General features: G+C 42.2%; 1 protein-coding gene across 1 annotated transcript in view; it reads right to left on the bottom strand.

The window, feature by feature from the left end:
- The window catches only part of LOC140895266 (uncharacterized), a 32,228-nt gene that overhangs the window by 2,062 nt on the left and 14,537 nt on the right, over positions 1–15,629 (bottom strand). The window lies entirely within an intron of this gene.

Consider the following 15,629-nt stretch of genomic DNA (forward strand, 5'->3'; position numbering starts at 1 on the left):
CAGGGAGCCTGCCGTAACCGCACTGCACCATCGACCAGACTTAAATGCCCGGCCAATGGTGCTAACTGGAGTCACCAGACAACCTTTTTGACTGGACTTTTCAGTCAAAAACTGGACGCCTGGCAACCCTAACAACTTTGGTGTAAGAATCAGTAGGCCTAATGGGGCAAACTGCACTGTCACGCACAAGGCTACAGTGTTGTGGACCAGGAATTCTCAAAGTTCATCACAATTTCAAGTCACCACCCCACAGAACGCCTTTCCTCACATAACATTTCTCTGGGAACTGCAACAACTATTGACGTGGAAAATAACATCAGGAAAACAGTTCATTTTATGTATCATATATTTTTAGGTATGTCTTAACTAATGCAGTTAAGACAAGCCAGCACCCTATAAACAGCTGGCTTCTAGTTTGAGAAAAAGGTCTTAAACAATCATGTATTAGCTCCCTGAAAGAGCTCCAAGGTAGGGTCAGTACCTCGGTAGTCATAGCTCCAAGTTTACACTATGAAATTAGGTCAATTTAATAGAAGTCGATTTTTAGTATTCGATTTTATACAGTTGATTGTGTATGTCCACACTAAGCACGTTAAGTCGGCGGAGTGCGTCCCCACTACGGTACCTAGCATTGACTTACAGAGCGGTGCACTGTGGGTAGCTATCCCACAGTTCCTGCAGTCTCCGCTGCCCATTGGAATTCTGGGTTAAGCTCCCAATGCCTGATGGGACAAAAACTTTGTTGTGGGTGGTTCGGGGTACATCTTGTCGGGAGCTCCCCTCCCTCCATGAAAGCAACAGCAATCGTTTCACGCTTTTTTTCTGGGGTCCCATCTGCCGGCCCCGCTCAGCCCGCTGCCTGCCTGGATGATCAGAACCCCAAGCAGGCAGCAGGCTGAGTGGGGAAAGCGGGTAGAGCCCCAGGCGGCAGTGGGCTGAGCTGCCAGTCCGGAACTCTGTCCGCCGGCTCCTGAAAGCCAGGGTCTTACCCCAACAAGCATGGAGCCCACTCAGGTAACCGTCACTCTACGTATCCTGGGTGCTGTTGGCAGACTTGGTACTGCATTGCGACACAGCAGCAGCTCCTTGCCTTCGCAGCAAACAGTGCAGTAGGACTCATAGACGTCATACATCTCCAGGGTGCTCCTGACAGACCTTGGTGAGGTCAATTAGGGGCACCTGGACAGACATAGCTATCCTCGAATGGGTCTGACTCCAGGTCATTCGCTTCTTTAAATTTCATCTCATGGAGATTCAATTCTACCTGGAATATCATGCGAGCTAGAGGCTTCTGCCTCAGGCTACTCTCCCAGCCATCAGCACCGCGCGTTTGCATCTACCCCAGCCTGCCCCTTACTCCCACGGCTCATGAAGCCTGGACAGTAGTAAGTAGCATTTGGAATGACAAATCCAGAACGAAAGATTGCACTCTATGGGCCACGTTAAGATTATTTCAGAGTCCTAGATAGCATTTAGTCCCTAAAAAAGTCTTCATGAAAATTTTCCTTCGTCCCAAACAAAAATGTTAATTTATCAGAGCAGTTGAAATAGTAAGGACCGTGGAACTATAACTAATTTAGCAAGAGCTTCCGTATTATTTAACTTATAATTTATATAATTCAAAGTAAAATTTCACAGTGTAGTCTGTTCTAAGACTAAAATGCAGGGGGGAGTCCAAAAAAGGAATACGGACCTGTTTCCACGCAGTCTCAAACCGGGGAGCATTTCACATGTTTTGGTGAACGTGATAACCACTACAATACAGAAATCTGACTTGAATGTATCCCTCATGTGTTCGCTATTATACTTTATGTAACCTGTTGTTATGTAGTATTAATAGTTTGGTGTCTCACAAGGCTTTCTTTTTTTGCCACAGACTTTGCCAAATGCAGAGGAATGTTTTCTCTCACTACAGAAGTTACCTAATGCAATGTCTAGCTCTGTGGCCTTCCTGCTCACAAAGCAGTCATGCCCTCGCCCAAGACCGACAGCGCGGAGTGCTTTCACACAGCGACCTGGCTCAGTCCGGATCGGTAGTGAGGCCTGATAGTTTTGCTGTTCAGCTGTTTCCTGGCCTCCACTAATGAACGCATTAAGGTGTGTCCCCCTCTCAGTGCAGGAGAACTGCATAAGCCCAGAAAATATGTCATAGCGAGTGCTATTTTTTTAACCTTCTAATCTGCCATAAACTCAGGGACAGAGATGAAGGGGGACCATAAAAACATTCTGGGGGGGCTCCAAGGTCACGTGCTGCTCAGTTGCCCACGCTGGCCAGACAGGAAATGAAATTCAAAATTTCCCAGGGCTTTTCCTGTGTACCTGGCTAGTGCATCTGAGTTCAAAGTGCTGTCCCCAGCAGTCACAGTGGAGCACTCTGGGATAGCTCCCGGAGGCCAATACCATCGATATGTATCCACACTAATCCAAATTAGACCTCGCAATTTCGATTTCAGTGCTACTCCCCTCATCAGGGAGGAGTACAGAAATCGATTTTACGAGCCCTTTAATTTGAGAAAAAATGGCTTCATGTATGTATGGTTGCGGGGTTAAATCGATCTAACGCTGCTAAATTCGACCTAAAGTTGTAGTGTAGACCAGAGCTAACCTGCAGATCATAGGTGGTAGTCAGCACATCAGACCTGGGGACCAGTGCTGAATTAGGGAACTGTGACTCCCAATCCCATGGCTTCTCACCCCCCCCCCCCCAGCTAGAGGGATCTGGGGAATGCAGTGTTTAACCCCAGGCAAGGATGCCTTATGTCAACAATGACCCCCTTGAGCTAATTGGGGCTCAGCATAGACAAGCTCCAACAGTCACCGCTCCTTCTACCATTCTGCATTCACTGTCTATGGATCCAGAATCATTGGAGTGCTCAGGATCAGAAAAAGTTTTCTTAGTAAGTCAGGAACAGGGAATCGTGTTCAGGAATAGGGAATCGTGAATAGTCCTCTACACACTGAGGGACGGGTAGACTGGGTAACAAACTTACAAAAATCAGGCTGTTGACCAGGGCAAGACTGTACAGCTCTGGGGTCCTAGGCTGGGGAGCAGAGGGAAACTGGCTGGAGACTATTGTTGGTTCATGAGTGGCTGGCGAAAGCAGGCATGTAACTACAGCTGGGTGTCACTCCTTGTTTGGGGTTGTGTAAATGCAAGAGCTGGAGAGGATTGCAGCTGGTCATAGCCTCAAAGTGTGAGGCGGCCGAGATTGGGAGGAAAGAGGGCTCAGCGGTACCCCAATTCCAAGTTGCACCCTGGGGAAATATGTCACACACAGTTATAGGGCCCATTACGCTGCCGGAATGGTGTAAAGGGGCCTTACTACAAATGAGAATGTGCCCTCTAGAGTCCACAACTCAGCACGTCACAAAAGCTATAGTGAATTCACAAAGATTCCAGACACATAAACAACCAGATCAAGAGCATTTTCTAACTGAATAGCAGAGAAAGTATAGCTGGAAAGAAAGAGACAGATAATGAAGGCTTAGTAAAATTAAGTTATTTTCATTCACATTGCCGCTGAATCAGTATATCACACAGAGAGGTATTTGGCAATGTGAATGAAAATAACTTAATTTTCTACGTCTCAGCCAACTGTCTTGGCATGATTAAATGTAGCTAACAATTTTTGCAGAGGGTGGGTTTCAGAGGAAGGTTTTGGGATCTCTTTCTTCCTAGTTGTGGAGATGTATTGTTTTCAGTATCAGCTCGGCTATCTCCGTACCTTCCTGACAGCTATTGTTGGTGATTACTATTTGTTTACGGTAGTGCCCACAATGTGGGAAGTGTTTTCCAGACAGGCATTCAAAATTCACTGCTCAGAAGCGCTCCCAATCTGGGGGTTATTACAATGTAGAATAGTCCCACAAATGAAATAGCAGAAACCTCATTCATTCACCTACTTAGGACTTCGCTGGACAAGACAAAAAAATGTACTGAAGGAGACAAGGCCCAGGAACATAGGAATGGGCATGGTAAACTTACAGAAAATAAGAAACGTCCCATTTGGTTATGATTTATGGAAAAACAGAAGGATTAAGTATACTGCTCTTTTATTTCCATAACAACGAGGCTAAAAAGAAGAGAAAGGCAAGCGGGCTCGGTCTGCCTCATAATCAAATGTTGTTCCCAACTTCGTAAAATAAATATTTCACAGGCTAGTTTCCACTGACTTTCATACTTTGTTTTTTAACTGTTACACTCAGTTATAATTGTTCTCGCCCCAGCTATATGGTAGCTCTTCTGCAACATTCACTCTCTTCCACAAGAAAAGTCCTACCAGCTCAAAGCGACTATACTCTGGAAGGCCCCCATTTTGTGCAGCTGAAACTGCGATGGTTGCTAACACTTTTTCAGCTTGAGCTTTTAAACTAAATGTAACAATTATATTCTGGGAATAGAAAGAACGATGCGTACTGTGGGTATATATATACCGTAAGCTCTGAGTCTGCAAGTGACAGTCTGGTCCGTTCAGCATGTAGACCAAGGGGCCCGAGGTAAGTCGGCGTCTCTAGGTGTGCTGTAATGCAAATATTCATGATGCCACCCCCATTGGATCACAGTTTAAAGTTTACCAGCCTAGTGTCTCATGAAGTCAAAGGACTTCATGCCCCACAGAAAATATTTCACACGTGTATGATTACTAAATAAATCTGTGGTGGTACACATGTTGTCCCTCAACCAACATTTACGGCTAGACATTACAAATAACTGTCATAAATAAAAAGACACACTACTTTTGCTTTTCCAATGTCGTCTGAAGATTATGGCATGTAGGAACAGCAATTAAATAATTAGCCCCTTTTGTGTACAACAATAAATATAATTCCTCATTAGAGATAATAATCAGGATTATTAAAGAGCCTCCTCTGGATCTGCAATCTTTGCCTTGTAAACCACATCCTTCACACATATATGTTTTGTGTTTTTACCCCACCTTCGTACATTCTAGAATTAATTTGCAAACTGGACACCATTAAATTAGGCTTGAATAAAGACTGGAAGTCGATGGGTCATTACACAACGTAAAAATATTTCCCCATGTTTATTGCCCCCCAGCCTCACACTTTCTTGTCAGCTGCTGGTAATGGCTCACTTTGATTATCACTACAAAAGGCTTAGGTTTGTTTCCCCCCTCAAGGGTAATAGTTCACCTTACCTGATCATTCTTGTTACAGTTTGTATGGAAACACCCACTGTTTTATATTCTCTGTGTATATAAAATCTCCCAACTGTATGCATTGGATGACGTGAGCTTATGAAAGCTCACGAAAGCTTATGCTCAAATAAATTTGTTAGTCTACGGAGCCACAAGTACTTCTTCTTACCTTTCTAGTTGCTTTCTGTGCCTCTGTCAGCCGTCTTTCATCCAGGAGGGAGAGCTGATGGAAAAAACAGAGGTGAACGGTGGAAGTGTTGAGTGCTGCTGTACTCAGAGACCTGTTGAAGTCTATATGTATGAGAGAAGGGGTTGGTTAGAAAGGAAACTTTTAATAATTCAGACAGCTGGAAGCAGGAAACTGACGCATGCCACCTGCCGCTCCCTGCACACTACTTCCATCTCCTCACCAAAGAGGTGAGATTTGACTATACATAGAATTTCAGATCTTTCCAGTCATTTTCTCTGGCTCTACAGTGTATGTTTCCTCATAACGTGAGTCATGCAAGCAGCTTCTAGACAACCTAATTCAAAAATATACATATATAAGCATACCTGCCACCAGAGGATTTCAGAGTTGACAACCAGGCAGAAAAAAAGACTGTCTGAGCCTTTTAAGTGTACAGATCACACCTCTATGTTATATACCATGGCACTGACTTCATTGGCATTTGGAACATCATACAAGGGTTCAGGAGTGTATTAGAACATGAGTTAGAAGAGACATATGGCAAAAGATTAGAGTTTAATACAGATTTTTGGCTAATTCCTGTCCCACAGCAAAATAACTGAGTGCAATTCTGTATTGATATATTCTAAACATCTTATACTGTGAAAACTTTGCTTTGGAAATATACCGAGTATGGGTGGTAGGTTGTAGCCTTGGTACAGGTACCCCCCCCCCCCGCGTGTGCGCCCAAGAGAACCGTGCTATGAGGGGTGCCTGCTGTGGTAACATAGGAGGCCCTTACTGGTGGCGAACTCAGAAGAAATATATAAAAGCGGATTCGAGTGTAGTAAAGCCCGGGAGGTGGGGATGATCAGTATGCCCCCAGGTGATTTTACAGCAGATGAGGCACAAACCGCACACAAATAGATTATTCCCTAAGTTCGCTTTTGGAAACAGCAGAGCCGTTTTGACCAAACGAAAAACCCCAAGAACCTGGAGGCAGATATGGAATGGAACATTCAAGACTGGCATTGAAGTGTAGCAGTTAAAAGCAACATATTATGTGTCAAAGGAACATTATTAACATGGCAAAGTCAAGCACTCAAATATTAGAAAAAATACTACAATTCAGGCAGCCTCTATCAATATAATTAACAAACTCTTTGTGTGTGGGTCGTTAATTCAAATATTATTTTAGCCGTATGAGGCGTGCCTCCTTCAGTGCCCAGGATGGATAAATGCTCTATGAATGAACAGCTATTTGATATGTCGTTTGAGCCTCATTTTTTAGTGTGTGGTCCTTATGTAGGACACATTATTCAAGGCATCCTTTGAGTATAGCATTATTATTATGGTGCTTATCAGAATGGTATATGAATACTACACAAGCATTAATGAACTCATTTCCACAACACCGCTGTGAGAGACATGCATATGATTAAGTGGGGCGCTGAGGCAGAGATGAAGGTGACAGTTTCTACTAACTGTGGATGGCCAATTTGAGACGGCTAGGACCTGATTTTTCAGCGTGGTTAGCATTATATGACACTTTATATGTTCATGCCACAGCTCACATTGCAGCTCAGTTGCAGCTGTGAATGTTCAGCACTTCTGGAAATCAGCCCGGAAATATCCAGTCAGAAACAGAAAATGAGGAAAACTTCATTGGTAACCTAGCTATGAAAAGTTTGGTGGAAGTGAATCGCGCAACCTCACAGAGGAAATCTGCAGCGCGTGTAGCAGTCAACTGCCTTAACAACGAGACGCTCCATTTTCTTCCTGCCAACCCCTGCCTAATTAACTACCCACCTGCCAACTTCTGAAACAAACCAAGCAGATGCCCTACAGAGAGCAGTATTCTTTCACAACACAACCCTGATTCATCTCCTGAGCGGGTCCATCCAGAGCAGTGTACGAAGCAGGGGTCCTGTGGAAAAATGTAATTAAGTTCTGTCTCGTTACGCATATGCGCAAGGAACTTGAATTAAGGTTGCACCGAAAAACATATTCCTGGCATTTCCTGTTGATGAGTGTTTGACTTTGAAACCAAAATCATGGCCTTCTTAATTTAGTTTTTATGTGCAATATTTTATATATTTTATGTAGGTATACAGATACACAACTATTATAGCACATATTTATATACTTAGAACATATACACATACATATTAAACTATTAGCGTACGAACTATGTACCTAGACTTTAATGTGCTTATACCGTGCATAGTGATTATATATAGGATTTATAATGTGAGATTGCTCACATTTCTTTTGCGATCGCGTAAGATTTTAATTAGCACAAGCACTGTTCAATTCAACATTAGTTATACATTTAAAACGATCACTCAAACATACCATTCAACACAGAACAAATATATGGAATACATACGTTTAAATTCCTTTTTTAAAAAAAGGACCATTATCGAAATTAAAACAGATTCAGGGTTCATTTTTCCTCAGATGAAGCATGTGAAATGCAAAATGAGAAAATTCACAGCAAGAAAATACTGTGTTATATATTCTACAGCTACATTAGATAGCCATTGGTAATCTGAAATGTTCAATAAGAACGAAAAATCTTACTTACTTCTCCCTGCATGATTAGGAGACATGCATGTCCATTTTAATAGGTTCCATGAATTGTGGAAGGCACATTTCCCTTCTGGAAAAACAGACAGTAATTCTTATCAATCTAAATCTGAAATCCGGATTAAAATGAAATCCTCTCGCTGTGAGGATTAAGTAAAAAGTGCCTTGAAAAATGGAGTGTTTCCAAATATGCTGCACAATGGATAATAATATCTGTATTAAAAAAAAACAATCCGCTCTTCATTTCAATACTGTATTGAGATGCAGGTAATAATTTCCCATACCAAAATCCACTCTCTTCGCTTGTAACAGTCGATCTATCGCATAAATGTTATTGCATTCTGTTTTGGTTTTGTGGCTAAATCAACCCATTGCACTCCAGTCCCTGACGTTATATTTTTTCGATATCTGCAAAGGCGGCACTTATGACTGTCCAGTTCCTCTCATCATGGAAACACTGACACATGGCCCAGTTAAAAATGCAGAGAAAGGAACATACATTGTTAGGAACACAGGGATTGCCATCTAGCTCAGTATCCTGTCACTAACAGTGGCCAGCATCAGCTGACTTGTAAGAAATCCACAATAGTAGATGTGGAATAATCAGATTATGGTTGACGTACCATGTTTAATATGCGTCCCAAGATTTTTGCTGCCCATTCTTAAGACAACGCCGGATATGGATATTTTTTTATGCACATTCTACCTCTTAAGAGTTAAATCAGAGTTAAATCAGAGATTAAAAGAAAGCAGAGACTCAACTACATGTTGGTTGGGCGACAAAGTAACTTCCCAACCAACAGGTTAACAGACCAGGGCAGCCAGGTAGAGGAACCGCAGAACATATGGTGCCAACAATATTAACCCTACCCTGATGCCAACCAAGGCACCTGTACAAAGGAGAAATAGGCAGAAGCTAGGGAATGGAGAGGTCCTGAGATGCCTCAAAAATATTACAAGAAAATGACAGGCCTGGATCATCATTTCATCAACCTTGCCAAGTAGAGATGGACAAAACGCATCTTTGGCTACCACCACTATGTTGGAAGCAAGGATCAGAGATCCAGTAGAATTCCTCATTGTGACCCATTTGGACCAAGTGATCAAGTCCCATGAAAGAATTGCACTAGGCAGTTTCTCTCACCCACCCAGCACAATTCAGTCCCTGTTTGAGAGGCACTGGGACAGGAAGAGGGAGCTTGATATAGTTATTAATGGGATTATACAACAGGCCCTCGATTCGATGACCCAGGATGTGCCTTATTCCCATGAAAAGCGCCTTCCGACCTGGAGATGAGAGAAAGGAGAAATACTTTCTCACAGTGATTGGCTCTTTCAGGTGAGAGGATATGGCCTGTCTGTGCATTGAGACTAGACAAACATCTCCTCCTTACCCTGGCCATTCCGAGCCAAGATTAAGGCACTTTGGTGGGGAATTTTGCTGAGCTGCTATCTTCGCTGTAATTCCTCTATGTCTAGGGCACTTTTCTCTCTCTCGTCATTTTTGTACTTATTTTAGTCTTTCCCCCATCATAATATGTATGTCACATGTCATTTTAGCGCCACCGCTTGGCGTGAGCAAATACTGGGAAATAGGCCCACCCAAATCCTAATCCCGAGTTTTGCCTCTGACTTGCTGTGGGACCTTGGGCAACACAATGGGCATTGTGGGTAACCAATTCTTCTGAAAAATCACCTCTTATGTACGTGCTTAATTTTACGACTCAAAGTTGATCTCTTTGTGTAACCTAGATGAAGATATAGAATAATCAAACAGTATTGCCAATCTAAAGCATTCCAATATCTTGCGTCTGCCTGTCCCCCCGAATTTGATAAATTGATAAATTGGAGATAAATTGATAAATTTGGGATGTTTCGTGGAAGAGCATTAAAAAGTTTAGAAAACAAGCATTATTGATCGTGTGACTTTCTTGAGTCTTAGTTCAAGGAAGAAAATCCTAAGGGCTGACTTGATTATAAACTATAAGTACATACCTGGAAAACAAATATTTGATAACAATATTTGATAACATACTTACATTATTTGTACATACAATATTTGATAACATAAAATATTTGATAACAATATTTGATAACAATATTTGATAACGTCTGGAAGCTGAATCTAGACAAATTCAAAATACAAACGAGGTAAAAGTCTAACCATTAGAACGATTTATCAAGGGTAATGGTGGATTCTCCATCACTAACAACTTATAAATTAACATTAGGTGGTTCTCTAAACTACTACCTCTTGAAATTATTTTGTGGCACTTCTCTGGACTGTAACACAGGAGGTAAGACTAGATTACCACAATGGTCCCTTCCAGCCTTGGAATCTATGAAAAATGGCAGCTGAGATTTCCCCATTATAATATTATTCTAAGAGAGGAATACTAAGAAAAACAACAAATATTGACGATTTATGACAAAAATCATGACGTGGTTACAGTACGTTGCAATGGTCTAATGACAGATGATAGAATGCTTGAAAAGTGCTATGAAAATCTGAAATGGCAATTTTTATTCCATTTTTCTTATAAAATGTCCCAACTAAATAAATGCAGACGCCAATTGCGCGTCTTGTCCAGAAGATGGCAGTGGAGGTTGGAAGAAATGGTGAAGTATGTTACACTTAGAATCATAGAAGGTTAGGGTTGGAAGGGACCTCAGGAGGTCATCTAGTCCAACCCCCTGCTTGAAATATTACATGTCTATGCCCACACACATTATATATACATATTGCATAAAAAACTAAATTAAAAGTCCATGATTTTGGTTGCAAAGTCAAACACTCATCTACAAGAAATGTCAGGAATACTGCTCTCTGTAGGGCAACTGCTTGATTAGTTGCAAAAGTTGGCAAGTGGGTAGTGATTTAAGGCAGGGGTTGGCAGGAAGAACATGGAGCTTCTCGTGGTTAAAGCAGTTGCCTGCTGATCTGGAGAACTGGATTCTGCTACACGCGCTGCAGCTTTCCTCTGTGAGGTTGGGCGAGTCACTTCAACCAACGTTTTCACAGCTAGATTACCAATGGATAGTGTATTATTTTTTTGAATGTATGTCCCAAGTGTTAATTAAAGGGACAGCTATAGATTTGTTCTGGAATCGGTAGAAGCATAATATAAACCTGACATCTATGGGCGCTAGTTCACACAATACTAGATTAATTTTTTTGTCACCACCCTGCCACCCAAATGAATGAAGGCAGTGGTGAAATTCCGTAATCAACTATCAATAGCAAACTTTTGAAGCTGTAAAACTCTGGGGAAAGTGCTAAAATAACCGTAGGCTTGAAACGATTTTATATGTCGATTAAGGTCGATTTCACTGTAAACATACAAAATGATAAAATAAATGTTTCCATGCTTATTAAAAATAGACCCGAAAATGAATAGTAAAAACAGGTATGATTTGTTTATTTAAGGATATTTATTTTGTATGTTTTGACATTTGATTTTGGCAATTTGTGTTTAAATGGACTTTTTTAATCTCAGTTTCTATTGTCAATAAATAATTGTCCCCATATTTTCAAGTAACTGCGAAAATTTAAATTGGTAGAAAATTGAAATTCTGTAAGTCTACACTAGGAAATGCCTGGAGTGTTCTGGCTGGAAAATGCTAAACAAGCATAAAGATAATTTGTTATACATTAATTAAAAAAGGCTATGTCTCGCCTTAGGCTTTGAGTCCTCAAATGTGAAAAGCAAAGGAAACGCTACTAGGTAAATGTTCCTGCTAACAAACAAGTACAGATATGAAAGCTAAACTAGAATCTAACATACCATTTCAGCCACTTCTACTGCCCATTTCTCAAAGACAGCTTGTATGGGACTTTGTTCCCCCCCTTTTCTAGGAGTACTACTCTGGAGTTTTTGACTTTCTGACAGCTGCCTGCTCCAGATGGAATTAATGCAATGCACTGTGCACAAGGATACACCACAGAACTATCAGGCTCTTTAGTTAGTGCACAGTGCAGCCACCTATGTTCCTGGAGCATATGCATTGCACTGACCTTCCATTTCACTGCTGGGTGTATTTCAAGGTGTAGGCATAGCTATAAAGCCCTAGGTGGGTCCTACCCTTCATGGAAATCACGGCTTTACTGTGTGATACTAGGACAGTCAAAGTACGTGCACTGGAAGGCGCTGCTGGCTGGGCCCAGAATCTGGAAATTCCGTCCCTCCTCGCTCTTGGTCTATTGGCCGTCAGACCAGCAAGCTTTGCCAGGCTTCGAAGGCTGGGGAAAGAGAAAGTTCTCTTTTCTAATGGGCTGACTACATTACATTATTCGAAACCCCCAGGGCTGAAACCAGGGTGGCAGGTGCCCAAGGTGCAAAGCTGCAGGGGCAGAGAAATGGAGCGGAAAAAATTATGAAAAAAAAGATAGATAAAATATCTACTTACAGCTTTGGAAAGCCTTTTTATTTAAAATTGCCTCTGGGACTAGAACATAAAAGAGGGACCTGACGTGAATTAGAATTAAGTCCTTAGAGTTTCAATGACCTTCATGGAGCCAGAATTTCACCCCAGGCTACTTCTACACTTTGAGCTCCGGTGCGATTGGCAGTTTATGTAGACATAAAGAAAAGGAGTACTTATGGCATCTTAGAAACTAACCAGTTTATTTGAGCATAAGCTTTCGTGAGCTACAGCTCACTTCCACTACCTCTAATTAAGCTAGTGTGTTGAAAATGGTAATGCAGCAGCACAGACTAGCTGCTTTGAGTACCCCCCCCCCCCCCACGGTAGACATGCTACTATTTTAGATCGCAGCAGGCCAGCAAGCGAGTGAGAGTATACTCACGCAGCTGGTAATCATACCCCAAGAGTAGTAACTCTAGTGTCGGTTTTCAAATCTCAAATTTTAGCCTCAGCTTGCCACTTGCTTTACCTTTCACTTACAGCTCTTTGATTTGCATACGGAAATGGTTTTTTTCATATGCAATTAGCGATCAGTGTGACCACAGTGCTTCGTCTACTCGACTTGCTGACCCTCACCCCTTGCTCTATCACGTCTCTTCCTCCGAAGACGTCACTATTAGATTGTTCCCTTGCTACCTGGCAAGCAGACGCTCCGGAAATATGAAAAAGGGTGCTGGAATGAGAGTCAGTGTACGTGGGTCTGGTCCCAAAAGGCCAATCGCTTGTCTTTGCTCTACCTAACAGTAAAGTGGCAATAATAATGATGCCTTCCTTCAGAAAGGAGTTTGTAATGTGCTGAAGTAAATTAAGACATCAAAGCATGTGTGCCTCTCAGTTGCAGGCCTGTGTTTTTGGTAGGGCTGTTTCCAGCGTGCTGTAAAATTCTGCTGATGTGGGGATGGGTCTGAGCCAGCTGCCCTGCTTCAATTGTGGCTAAAGCACATCTCCCACCACAATGAGCTTCCTCGTCCTTGCTCTGCTAAGCCTTTACACCCTGAGGTGTACTTCTTGCTGGACAGTCTGTACAGCAATACAGTCTGCGCAGCATGCTGAAATCAGGCACCACAAATGAGGAAAGAACATTAAAATGTAGGACGATCTAGTTCAAAGAGGAGCTAAAAAATATTGAAATAGAAAACATGGCATATAAATGTGACTAAAGGTCCTCAGTGTCTTTAATTTATTGAACAGAGAATTGATTCGATTGGCTTGGTCTTTCTATACTATCTGCTCGAGTACTACCAGATTTTTAGGTTTGATTCACGGGCCTGTTTTATATAGGAAGGCAGACTGGTTAATGGCATTGTCCCTTCCAGCTTCCTAATCTCTGAAATACCATTTATAATCATGCTTACCATACTCATGGAATTAGAAGGTAAGAGACAGAGGTCTATAGTTTCAGGTCCAGGATACTTCATTGCCTATTCAATTATGAAGGGAAACACAGGGTTTTCCATGAAAATCTTAACGGGTAACATCCCATTTGGGCACCGACTCCCTGCTATCTGTGGCATCCTAGTATAAGACATCATCCTTCCTTAGAGGTTTTTAAGGTCAGGCTTGACAAAGCCCTGGCTGGGATGATTTAACTGGGAATTGGTCCTGCTTTGAGCAGGGGGTTGGACTAGATGACCTTCTGGGGTCCCTTCCAACCCTGATATTCTATGATTCTATGATTCTATGATCATATCTATGATAGACACAATATACGTCTAACGAGACTACTGGACCGGCTGTTTTCAATTTTGCGGCGCACTGTTTTTTCCACAGTTACCTTGGGGTGAGGTAGATTTCGGGTCACAGCTTCTCTTATGTTCATGCCTTTCTCATAGAAATTACATCTGGAGCACAGACCAGCTGAGCTTCTTTATTATTTTTATTACATTTATTATATTTATTCTTCTTCATTACACTACAGCCTGGTGAGAAGTAAACAAAGCGGTAGGGAAATGGATTTAGTAGCAATAGTGGACAGATGTTTACCCTGGTATTATCAGCATTATTACTAGCTTTTAATGCAGTCCGAATTGACCCGCAGTGGGGTGCCCAGCAATTGACCAGCTTCACTTAGTCTAGAAAGCCATAAGGGACATCTTCTACCCTGAGATAAGCCTTTAAACATAATATCAATCCTTACTCCGCTCCGCATCATCTACCTGGGTCTGAAAGATAATGTGACAACCTGTGAGTATGTTGCGTATACACAGTTTTGTGTCTCCTTCTAAGGAGATGCACGCCACCATCCAGACATCCCTTTAAAGGCATAAGTACAATGATAAAAGGCAGATGGCTTAAGTAAGCTGTCTGTGAGGCTTACTTAACCCCTTATAGATGGCAACAATGCTCTGGCTCCCGGGACACTGTGGTCTCTGGACAATTATGTCCCTGAGCCAGCGATGACCTGTGCCTGGTGACAGTTGCGCGAGGCAGAATGAGGGCAGCTGGTTTCAGCTGTGATTCTGAGCATGCTTAGTCTGTGTGAACATGGTCAGTGCAAGGCAAAAAGCAAATCTGGAGGGGGACAGATGACACTACGTTCCCTGCTACGCGCGCGCACATACACACATACATTGCCTCTGCCCAGAGGAGTGGAAAATGCCTCTTCCATCTTCCACTAGACTGTGCCCAGAGCTGTGTTGTCACCAGCTGCCTCTTCCTCAGGCAGTACGAAGCTTCAGCTGTGCAGTACGAAGTTATGAAATTCTGACTAAGCTATCTGTGGGCCACGACAACAATGTGTGTGGGATATGACTGCTCCCAACTCCATCCCTCTGGCTCCCAAATTTTGGTGGAACTCCAGCCTCATCGATCTTAGAAGAAGGCTTTTCTCTGGTGTCCCAATGACGTGGAGCATGCTGCAGGACACAGCTCCCCATTTTATGCTTCCTGTCGAAGTGGGTTTTTCAAGTTAATTTTCTTCTATTCATGTTAGTGGAGAGAACTATATGATGAGAATAACATATATACACACACACACATTAACACATAGATACTTACGCACACTTTGTGTTATAGCCAGAGCTGGGAGCAAAACCTATATTAAGATTATCCAACACGCCATTTCAAGACATTATTTCTCCGTTGCTTATCATTCTACCAGATTGTACCCATTCAAGCTGAAATTTTCCATGTTTCAGGGTGTGACTTGTTTGGAAAAGCTTCAGCGAAAATTGTTAAATCTATGAAAAAATTCATTATTTTGGCCATATTAAAAAAAAAGAGTATTACAAGTTTTTGTTTAGAAGCTATAGCGCCCTCACGCTTTCAAGCTGGTGCTTGGAAAATTG

This window comes from Lepidochelys kempii, chromosome 11, assembly GCF_965140265.1.
Source record: "Lepidochelys kempii isolate rLepKem1 chromosome 11, rLepKem1.hap2, whole genome shotgun sequence".
In the NCBI taxonomy this organism is placed as follows: Eukaryota; Metazoa; Chordata; order Testudines; family Cheloniidae; genus Lepidochelys; species Lepidochelys kempii.